This window comes from Gouania willdenowi, chromosome 20 (genome assembly GCF_900634775.1).
Source record: "Gouania willdenowi chromosome 20, fGouWil2.1, whole genome shotgun sequence".
Classification (NCBI taxonomy): Eukaryota; Metazoa; Chordata; class Actinopteri; order Blenniiformes; family Gobiesocidae; genus Gouania; species Gouania willdenowi.
The window spans coordinates 5,218,588-5,231,189 of record NC_041063.1 but is presented as its reverse complement, the minus strand read 5'-3'; positions in this window follow the sequence as shown (position 1 = coordinate 5,231,189).

Genomic DNA, 12,602 nt, shown 5'->3' with positions numbered 1-12,602 from the left:
AACCCTATCTAACCCCTAACCCCTAAACCCTATCTAACCCCTGAACCCTATCTAACCCATAAACCCTACCTAAACCCTACCTAACCCCTAAACCCTATCTAACCCCTGAACCCTATCTAACCCATAAACCCTATCTAACCCATAAACCCTACCTAACCCCTAAATCCTACCTAACCCCTAAACCCTTTCTAACCCCTCACTCCTAACCCTGCCTAAACCCTATCTAACCCATAAACCTTACCTAACCCCTAACCCGTAAACCCTATCTAACCCCTAAACCCTACCTAACCCCTAACCCGTAAACCCTATCTAACCCCTAACCCTACCTAACCCGTAAACCCTATCTAACCCCTAACTCCTAACCCTACCGAACCCCTAACCCTACCTAACCCCTAAACCCTAAACAACCCCTAAACCCTATCTAACCCCTCACTCCTAACCCTGCCTAAACCCTATCTAACCCATAAACCCTACCTAACCCCTAACCCGTAAACCCTATCTAACCCCTAAACCCTACCTAACCCCTAACCCGTAAACCCTATCTAACCCCTAACTCCTAACCCTACCAAACCCCTAACCCTACCTAACCCCTAAACCCTAAACAACCCGTAAACCCTAACACCTAACCCCTAAACCCTACCTAACCCCTAAACCCTACCTAACCCCTAACCCCTAAACCCTACCTAACCCCTAAACCCAACCCCTAACCCTACCTAACCCCTAAACCCAACCCCTAACCCTAACCCCTAAACCCTACCTAACATCTAACCTTAACCCCTAATCCCTAACCCCTCCTCCTCATCTCTATTAACTACAGAATTAATGCATTTAAGGTGATAATTATTGGTTTTGTCCAACCGCTGCGTTGCATTGTGTCACAAACATGTCAGATCATGTGATACAAGGCGGTATAATGGATGCTAAAAATGTAACTGCTCCCTGGGTGCTCCTCAGGGAGGGGTTAAATGCAGAGAACACATTGTGTTATATTCTATATATTAAATATTAAAATATATATATATATATATATATATATATATATATATATATATTCTATATTAAACCACAGTGTTTGTTTTAGCTGTGAGCCTGTTTGAGAGCTCACATTCTTATAGGGTAGGAGGAGTCAGGATTGTCTGGAGGAGGAGTTGCTGCATTGTGACATCACATGGCGAGAAAAATCCAATTAGCCTGTTTGGAGCTGACTTTTTACATTATGTGGAATAACAAGGGAGGGAGGAAACAGAACTTTTTCAACTTTGTCCTTCTGAATGAGGCTAAAGGGATGAATATCACTGTAGCAAAACCATTATAAAGTGATTTTTTAATAATACTTCCCCTTTAGCTGTGAATCTAGTTCAACTAAAATACAATAAAAATGTAATTATGTATCTGAGAAACTAATTTTAGAGACTAATTCTAATTCTAAATACTGCTTCTTTTCATTTTCCACAAAATGTGATTCTTTAAAATGTGTGTTATCACTCATTCATTCCATCATTATGATCTATAGTTGTTTTAAAATAGTTTTCTCAGCAAAACATTGTAGTTGGATAAAGGGGGTACTTTGATTCAGAAATAAGAGAAAGGGGTACTACTAGAGCCAAAAAAGTTTGAGAACCACTTCTGTAACCAATTAACTATTGAGACCAAGTGTTGATGCTACAGTTACGACTGATGTTAGATGAGAAGACTTTTCATTTGGTCTGAGTGCGCAGGTCATCAGTCATGTTTGTACAGTTGGCTTCAACAGACGCTTCACCCAAAGCATCAAGACTTTATTTCACTGGCTCTATGGCGGCTAATCCACCTACTGTAACACCATCCACCATGATCCTCCCTCTCTACCAAACTGCCATTAGGCCTGTACAGGAATGTGGAATTTACACCATTTCTTCCATTTTATAACATATGGTTTGGATTCAGCTGCTCAGCACAGAAAACGTTCTTCTGTAAATATTAATTCTTAGACAGTTATCAAACACCCATTGACCTGCTCTGTGGTTTTACATGTTTACCATATTTTGTCTGAGTGCGATGGCGATAAGTTACTGTTTAATACTTGAAGGAAAACTTACACCTGCATATTTTTATTGTGTGACAGACTGTGATCCTAGAATATTGATTTATTTTTATGCTCCATAATGTGTGTTTCACTTCTGACTGACATTCAACGACTAGAAAATAAGCATCTCAAATGTTTTAATGGAAACATCCCAGTATTTCTTAAAAACAATTCTGGGCTCTTATTTTAACAGTTAAACTTGAGTTTGACATCTTTGTAAAATATATGACATATACTATAACATGAGATCACACCACAGATTTTCTACATCTGACACAATGTGGCCACCGAAGTGATTTTATCACCATTTAGAATAATGACTGTTACGACTCCCTCTAGGCTTGAGGGGCCGCAACATAAACAAGACGCCACACAGAAATCAAAGGTTTATCAAAAGTATTTATTAACAAAATCCTAAAAGTACCAACAGAACAAACTAAAAGGGACTGGAGACCCTGGCCAAACTGAACAAAAGTAGGGAGGACACCGGGCCAACCCTATACAGGGCCGTCATACTAGCATCCACCCTCTAAAAAACATACAAAAGACTGGACTACTGGAAATCTCCAGTCCAAACTAAAATAACAAACTTACAAACATCTCCAGTGGGGAGCTGAAGAACTCTCCCCACATGTCTGCTGCTGGTCTGTTGTTGTGCCTCACTCCTTCAGAGGGCTATTCCATAAAGGAGGGTTAACAAACTCTGAATCTATCCATAAACTCTGGGTCAAGCGATGGGAAACTCTGGGTATCAGATTCCATTACAGCTGGTATGAAGGAGTATGTAAACCTTGGTTTACTTACGTGCACGCGCGCGATAACAAGCCATCATCAATGGATCAGAGATTTACTCAAGCTGCCATGACAACCAAACGGAAGAGAGTGATGTATTCCCCCTGATGGTGAAATAAGCCGGTATTTGAGGAATATGAGCCTGTTCTAAAGGTGCGTTCAGTCTTCAGTGATTATAGTGGCTTAAATCACCCGTAATTAGTCACACTGTTTGGTCGTTTCATGACTTTATTGCTTCAGTGATGTGACGAGTGGGGAATAATATGAATACAATGTGGCTGCTTAGAGAGCCATCCGGTTACACTGGCTATAAAGACAGTGACTGCCACTATAAAATCAATTATATTGATTTTTAATGTAATATTGTCGCCAGAGTCATCTACTAAAAAAATGTAATAAAAAACACTGAAGCGGGACGCGAACCCGTGACCCATTTAACTGTATAACAATATAAACAACAGTCGAGCCTTAAAAGTGGATTCATTTCAATTATCATCTCCTTTATATTATCCACAGGTTTGTATTCAGGGAACTTTACTACAGACGTCAGTAGATGTTTTAATGCAGATCAACCTCTCAGTGACTTTCACTTAATGATCTGTATCCACAATGTCGTAAAGAAAACTACCGTTTGCACAAAAAAATTAGTAATGATGTGAACACGTCTGTGGTGTGTGATGTTACTAATGTGTTTCAGAGAAAAGTGTTAAGGTTTATTAAAGTGTTCAGAAATGATGCTCAGGTGGGCGGAGCCAGGTAGAAACCCAGGGTTTCTTTGATAAAACCTGCCAGCGACCAGGTTTAGTTTACGGACAATGTTACCATGGTAACATACTCAGAGAAGAACATACCTCATGTTTAGGAATGAGATACTCAGAGTTTCCCTCATTTGAGTCCAAAAATACTCAGAGTTTGAACATAACCCGCTTTATGGAATACCCATCTGGTCCTCTCAGCCCTTTATAAGCTCCTCCTCCCTCTCCTACCTGATTGCTGATGTGAATCAGGTGTGTTAGGAGAGAGGAGGAAGGGCAGGCTGAGAGGCCATGAGGCACCAGTGTAACAATGACTATGAATATTAATACAGGAAACGACTACTGAGGGTTTTTGTGTTTGTTTTCATTTTTGTGTGTTTATTGTTTTGTTTTGTGTTTTGTGGATTCATTATGTGTGCCGTATATTTATCTTGTACATTTATGTTATGAGTCTTTTTTTTAATGCTTTTCTCTTGTTTTGTGTGTTTATGTTTTTCATGTTTTTGTAGTCACTTTGTGCATTTTTGTTGTCATTTTGTATATTTTTCACTTCTTACGTGTTTTTTTTATTTTTTGTGTTTGGGTTAATTTTGTGTATTTTAATGTTTCTATCATTTTGTATATTTTTCTTAAATTTTTTGTCTGTTGTTTTGTGTTATTGGATTCATTGTGTGTATATTTGTCTTGTACGTTTCTGTTATTTCAGTAATTTTGTATGTTTTTCTTTAATTGTGTGCTTTGGCTTTGCATGTTTTTGGAGTTACTTTGTGCGTTTTTATTGTTGTTTTTTATGTTTTTCTGTCTATTTGTGTATTGTAGTTGCCTTGTTTGTTTTGGAAATCATTTATCACATTTTTTGTCATTATGTACATTTTTGGTGTATTTTTGCGTTGGTTATGTGTATTTATCTACTATTTTGTGTATTTTTAGAGTCATTTTTATATTTGGTGCATTTTGGAGTCACTTTGTGCATTTTCAAAGTTTTGTACATTTTTCTACTTTTTTGTGCATTGTGTGTTTTGGAAGTATTTTTTGTATTTTAGTGCATTTTAGCTGTGGTTTTATGTATTTCTCTGAGGGGTTTTTTTTGAGTAATTTTATTATTTTGTGTGTGATTTTGTAATCACATTTTGTATTTTGCCGCAGTGTGGGTTTTTGCTTCGGTTTTGTGTATTTTTCTATAATTGTGTGTGATTTTGGAGTAATTTTTGTTGTTTTGTGTGTTTTTGGAGTCCTTTTGTGCATTTTTTTGTTGTTTTGTGAAATTTTCTCAATATATTTTTCTATCTTTTTGTGCATTGTAGGTGTATTGTGTGTTTTGGAAGTCTTTTTTATATTTTAGTGCATTTTTGCTGTTGTTTTGTGTATATCTATGTTTTTGGAGTAATGTTTTGTATTTTGGTGCATTTTAGTTGTGATTTTGTGTATTTCTCTTTCATTTTGTGTGTTTTTGGAGTCACTTTGTGCATTTTTGTTGTTGTTTTGGATTTTTTTTTTTTTTTTTACCATTTGTGCATTGTATGTTTTGGAAGTGTTTTTTGTATTTTAGTGCATTTTTGCTGTGGTTTTGTGTATCTATCTGTTATTTTGTGGGTTTTTGGAGTCATTTTTGTATTCTGTGTTTATTTTTGCATTGGTTTAAGTGTATTCATCTGATATAACGGATAACCGATATAAAGGATGTGTTTTAAAGTGAGTGTGTGTTCCGTGTTTTGATTGGCTGGGGAGGCCGTAGTGGGCGTGACTCTGTGTGACAGCCTCCTTGAGTCTGGTGGTTTGTTTGTGGTGTGAAGCAGACAGTGAGGATGGAGTTTCTTCACACGCACAGGATGAAGCTGACACTCTTTCTTTGTCTTCTCTATGTAAGCCTGGGATGCTGTCGACTCTTTGCTCGCACTGAATCGCTGACGGACCACAGGGACCCGGCGGGGCCCTCCCCGGGCCCTCAGAGCGCAGGTGGGTGTCGGCACCACACTCTTTACCTTTACTGCATTCATATTATATTGTGATTTTCCCAAATTTAGGTTTTGGAAAGATATTTTTCAGTCCCCACTGGGTTAACAACATTATTATTAATATTTAGGAGAATGGGATGTCAAAGACTTTTAAAAAAAAAAAAAAAATTTCTTTTAAAAGAAAAACATTGCCTTTTTTGTTTTTTATTCAGCAATTTAGTGATAAAAGGAGCAGGACAAAACCAAATGCTTTGGATTTTTTACCAGGCTCACATTGTAGCTAATCATTGATTCTGTGTTCAACTCTGAAGATTTCACTTACATCAGCAAAATGAAACACATTTTGACAAGGAATTTGTCAGTTTAGCCTAAAAAAAAGACCACATTTCAAACTGAATCGACAATCTGAGCTTGTTATGGAGTAAATGCGTGTGTTGCTGGAATTTCCTTTTTTTCTGCATGTTCTGACCTTTAAATATAGCAGGACACAATATAGTCTCGAGAGTTTAAGTCATTTTAGTTCAGGGGCCAGATATGGAGCAGTTTATCTTTCGTGGGTTGCAAATTTTAGGCGAAAGAATGAGTATTTGAATCTTTATTGTGCTATAGTTTGCACTTCCACGTTTCAATAAATGATAAAACATGTACGGCACTAATAATATCAAAGCAATAAGTGACAGAACAGTCCCTGCAGGATCTTCACTTTCAATTTATTTGATTTTTGTGCACCATTTTCATGTAATTTGGTGAAATTTTGTAAAATAATTTAAAGAAAATTGCATGATTTTGGAAATATAAGTGTGGAGAAAATGTGAGCCCTGAAAATATTGTGACGTTTCATTGAATTTGAATCTACAACTAAATTAGTTTCTCATTTCTACGAGGATTCATGGTTCCTCTGACTTTTTTGTTTTGTTTTCTGCTGTATATAAAACTGGATTCCCTAAAGCAGGGGTGTCAAACTCATTTTAGTTTAGGGGCCAAAATTTGAATAAGTTTGATCTCAAGTGGGACGCACAATTTCAAGTTTCAACATTAGTGCTGCTTTGCATTTCAATGTATAAATGAAATAAAAGTATGTGGTACATAAAGAAACAACAATATCCAAGCAATAGTTGGCAGGTAGTAATGATGTTCATTTAATTTGGGGAGATTTTGTCAATGAATTTGAGGATTTTTTAAATTTATTTTGTTTTTTTCAACGTTTTGAGAGTAGAAATAACTTCCATGGTGTTCTACAAGCATGGGAAAACTGAAAAACCCTGCAAATATTGTATATTTTCATTGAATTTGTGACAATGAATTTAATAAAACTCCACATGAATAATTGTGAAGTTCTACATCCAAATAAATCTGTTGGATTGTTATGTGTATTATTTTGCATGGAAGCCAGTCTTTATGTTTGAATATGATAGTGATTTAAAATTGCTCCTAATTTCTGGATAATTTCAAAAAATAATTCCCATGAAAAGTTTCAATTTAGTATATTGTCAAAATTTCTGAGTTTATGAGATATTTTACAGATATTGTACGCCCTTTTGCAACCCTACTGATACTGTTTATCTACAACTAAATTATTTAGTCATTTACACAATGATTCATGTTTTCTCAGCCTTTTTCACTTTCCCCTGCATACCTGTTTAGATGCTCTGAAGGGCTGGATTTGGCCCCAGGGCCTTGAGTTTGACACATGTGGCTTAAGTGTTCAGAGGACAGCTCACTGAAAAACTATCAACTATTGATTATTAAAAGCATGGATGGATGGTATTTTAATCTTGGAGCAGTAAATCCAGATTTTATAGGGATCGTAAATGACTTTCTCCCTTTTTCTTTGTTCCTGCAAATATTTTTTAACACTAAACTTCACCAGTTGTTAAAGCACATGTGATTTATTTTGCATATTATTGTATATGAACTGTTAAATGGAAGCAATTGTCTCTTTTTTGTGACCGTCCAGTCTGTGAAAACTGGCCACTTCTATGTGTGTGCGTGTTCGTGTGTGTATTTCAATGATGTGTGAAACACTGATGTGAGGCACAAACATGGGTGTCAGACACACTCAGTTCAGAGGATGGAGTACACACATGTTTCTCATTCAAACAGTTAATGACCGTACCTCCATTAAAACAGACATACATGTTTTTCATTTGTGTGAAAAACACTCAACAAAGCAAAGGCTGAGCTCTGGTTTCACTCCAACCACTGGTGTTTTAATAGTAGATGAAGAACACATCTAAGACTTTATTTTGTTTTATTTTATTTTATATTGCGACATATAAAGTCCCAGACTAGTTGAGCCGAGAACCACAGACCAGGAGCTGCCAGCTCCAGTTTCAAGAAGAAGAGAGAAAAGGGCGAGGAGAAGGCACTGACTGCAGAAAAACATGATACACTATTTAGCAGGTCTGCCTGCATGAAACACCTGGTGCTAAACTATGGCCACAGTTACATGATGATGTTACAGAAGTCAACAATTGCTAGATTTTCTTCCCATTTATTATGGGGCGCCGATTGTAAAGTTTCTCATGCATAAATAAACAGCAACATTTAGCAACATTTTAAAAACGTGAATTTTTTTTTTTACTCTTGACCAGATTTATATATAATATAATATAATATTATGTTAAATCTAAATGTTAGATATTAAATCTAAATGCTAAATGTTAAATATAAATGTTAAATATCAATCTTAAATGTTAAATCTGAATATAAATGTTAAATGTAAATATATATAGCCACTCAGCGAATAGTGCTCGTTTGTGTCAATGAGCTTTTATCTTGGCATTTCCGGTGAATTGGCATATTAGCTCAATATTTAGTTTCACCCGTGTCATTTATATTTAACATTTAAGATTTACATTCAACATTTGGATTTGACATTTAGGTTTAACATTTAGATTCAATATTTAACATTTAGATTTAGTTAACATTTAAATTTAGTTAACATTTAAATTTAGATTTATTATTTAACATTTAGATTTAACATTTGAATTTAGATTTAATATTTGAATTTAGATTTAATATTTAAACTTTAGATTTAGATTTAACATTTAGATTTAACAGATTTTTATGAGGGGAAAAAAAATCACAAATTTTACAAATATTGCTGTAAATCTGCAGTTTGTTGCTCTATGGATATTGTTTCATCAGATTTTATTTTAGTATTACTAGTACAGTGCCCTTTAGAAGTATGTATTCATATAGTGGGAGGAGCTTAAGTAGAGTTGTCAATTATGGCCAAATGAGTATGTGTTTGAAGGTTGGATGTAAAAAGAGGTGTACATACTCTGTACACTGTAGTGTTATAAAGGGGTTTATGTGTGGGTGCAAAGTAAAATAGCATGTGTGATTTCTCTGGTTTAATTTTATGGGACATGAACATGATAAATTGATAAAGTTTGCACCAATGTTTGCTGGACTAAAGCAAATGGATAATAAATGTTTTGGAGCGTCCCCTGTCCTTAGACCCTTCTTTGGCAAGGAAAAACTAAAAAAAACCCAGTGGGAAAATTAATTACACACAAACATGTCATGTACATCCATAGAGACAGAAAACAGGTGGGTTTTACACCCTCTCCATTTATCCATGCTTGGGACTGGCACAAAGGAACACACTGAGTGAGTCCACCATGTTAGAGGTTAGTTCTCATATTCTGCTTGTGGCGCCAATGGTGCGTGCAATGTAACAGCCTCACGCTTCCCCACGTGCTTTTGTTTTGCTTTACCTTATTAATGTAAGGTGCGCATTAGGTTTTCAACACGTGGTGAAAATATCAGCGTGGAAGAGAGCAGGGAGGAGCGCTTCAAGGTAGAGAAATGGAAGGGTGGGGAAGAGTTGATTACTGTAAAGTGAGAGTGAGATGTGAAGTTGTAGGCGTGAGGCTTAACTATAATGGTGGTGGCTGTGGGCAGAGGGAAGGAGTGAGTGGTAATACCTGAAACAGGTATTTGGGATCAACGTGTCTAAAGTTAAGCCCACTACAAGTTTTATCCCATAGTCCAAGGCATGCTAGTGCATCGTAGACCGATGTATGTGCAAGATACTGCCACTGTAAACCCAAGCGCTGCCCCGGACTCGAGGACTCAGCCAGAATAGCAGAAAGAGCGGGGGCCAGCGAGCCCAGGCAACCCCCCCCGGCCGAGCAGCCCCCCAGACACCAAGCCGAGAGGCAGCCACCGCCCCCCCACATACACACCCGAGAAAGCACCTAGAAGCCGAGGAGCTTCAAGGCCCCCCACCGACATCCACCACACCCCCAAGGGCCCAGCCAGACCGCCACACAGGCATGCGGCGCGTGCAAAAGGTGGTACTTTGGGTACCGCCCAAGCAGCACCCACTGGTATGCAGGAATGCAGCCCGCACCACCCACCCCAGAAGACCCCCGCCAGGACCGGCCAAGCCCGCCAGTCCCCAAGAGCAACCCCCCGGGACTGGGAACCCCCAAGGGCAAGACCCCGGGTGAAGCCCCCCGTGGAGCACTGGCCACAGTCAAGCAGGACCGCAAAGCCCCAGACGGCGCAAGGACAGTAGCCCAGCCCCCGCCGCCCACCGGACAGAGCAAGCCACAAGGCAATGCCACCCACCGGCCTGCGAGCGACCGGCGGCCGCCACCGCAGGAAGGAGGCACTCCAATGGCACCCACCCAGTGTAGAACAGCAGTCCCCAACTAAGGGCGCCCCGGACCCACCCACCGATCCGCAGATAGCAGGACAGACCTACCAGGCAGCTATCGGAAACCGCATCCACCGGAACAGCTAGCGCCGCCCCCCAGCAAACAGCATCATCTCGAAACGCCAAGAAACCCCGCCCCAACCCCGCTACAGATGCCAGCACCCCCCAGCACACCCACACCGGCGAGGCGGGCCGTCCCGGGGCCACACACACCGAGGACAGCCCCCAAGGCGACCAGGAGATGAGACAAAGACCAAGCCACACCCATAGGGAAGAGGCACCCCCATTTCCCGCCGGGCCGACCCCGCCCGGAGAGACCCCGCAAAGAGAGCCCCCAGCGGCACCCCCCCCCCGCTCCACCATACCCGACCGCACCATCCTGATGTGTTTGCATTCTACACGGTGGCCCAGCCATCAACAGAGGGATCAGGCCCCCACCTGACAGGCCCAAATATGTGATCCTACCCACCTTCCTGTTATGGTGCCTCTCCTTTCCCCAATGGAGAGGCACTTCCCTATCCCCTGTGTGAATGTGTGTGTTTCGTGAATGTATGAGGTGCAATATATGTGTATGTGGTGCAAATAGATCCGGAGGGCCACTACTCAGGCCACTACTCAGTAGCACAGGCGGCGGCACCCTCCACCCTCAGCCCCACCATCCAGCCTCCCAAGGGTTGGGTATGGGTGTGTGGTGCACCAAGTGAGTGAGCCAGACCAGCTGGGAGTGAAGTGAGGTGTTCATTTTAGGAGGCCTGTCTGGTACGAGCCCGGCCCGTTCACGCGGATCCGCCAGGGCAAGAATCACAGGCCGCGCACCCACACACCCACCCAGCACAACTCCAGGGAGCGCCCACACGGTACCCCAAGTGTGCCAAAGGGGGGCGGGGGGCACAGCGCTAGCAATATTCAAGGCGATGGTGCGCTCAAGGGAACAAAGCCGAGGCGCCCAGACAGGCAGGCGAAGCGACCCACGGCAGCACCCCGCCACCCAGCGACCCAGGATATAGGCGCCGCCCCGAGCAGTAGCCACCCCCACCCCAGACCCCCAGGCCAGGAGCCACAACACCCCACCACCCCAAGCCCCCCCCACCAGTACCCCAGGCCGACAGGAGCCCCCCAACGCCCAACCCAGCAGGAGAGCAGGAGCCAGAGCAAAGTAAAAGGAGGAGGGGAGAACAGGACAGGGGGACAGAGAGCAAGGGGAAAGAGCGGCAGAAAAACACGCAGGCCCCCAGCCCCACGGGCCTCCCAGACATGTATCAATGTTTATGTTGAAGGATTTTTTATCTTTCCAATTCACTAATATTGTTTTTTTTGCTATGGTGAGTGTCGCGAGGATGGATTGTGATTGGTTTGCTGGAAGATCAAGCTTCGTCAGGTCTCCTATCAGACATAGATCTGGAGAGAGAATAATCCTGCAGTCCAAAATGGAGGACAGTTTTTTAGTAATTAGAGACCAAAACTGTTGAACTGGGGAACAGAGCCATAAGGCATGTAAATAAGAATCAATAGTTTCCTGGGTGCACTGAGAGCAGATGTCTGTTTCAAGTCGATCAGACACTGCGTCAGGGATATATACGCTCCACACACAGACACGCACGCTTGTATTAATAGATAGATGGTGTATATCTTGGATGTGAGTCTTTTTTAGTGTCATTTATGTTGATAATGAAGAGGTGAGGGAGAGAGATCCAGATTTATGTTTTTTTTGTAGGTTGCCAGGACTGTAGATTGTATTTGCAGAAATTCCAAGTATTGAGTTTTCCTCATGCCAAACCTCTGGACCAGATATTAAAACGAGACCATTGAATTATTTAGAAACAATGGTGGTGTTGAATGGATTTATTGACAAATGGTAAGTCTGATATCAGAATATTTCTACCTCACACCAACGGACATCTGAAGGTTTGTCAATAATCTATTTCAATATGTATTGTAGTTGAACTGTTATTGAGCAATTACTGAAACCTGGAGCAGCGAGTCCTGCTTGTGATTTTGGTTTCTGTTGAGGTGTTTAGTTTACCCAGTAGAATTTTGTTGATAATTTTTGAAATGACCATGTCTGTGACTTGTCACAGATACTACGGCACACCTTTTAACCACAGGAACAATAAACTGAACCTCCCTTTGTTTCTCTCCCACAGACTGAGAACATGGGGCCTACAGTATTTTACGATCTGTTTGTTTTTCTCCCCTGCTTTTTCAAGAACTGAGGCAGAACCCCCTCAGACTTCTCTCCAAGAATTACCAATGAACACAATTTAGAAGTAGACAGATTTTTGATCCAAAATTAAATTTAATTTTTACCCACGGCCTTGGCCGAAGGTTATTGTCATCAGTTCATCGTTTGTCTGTCTGTCTGT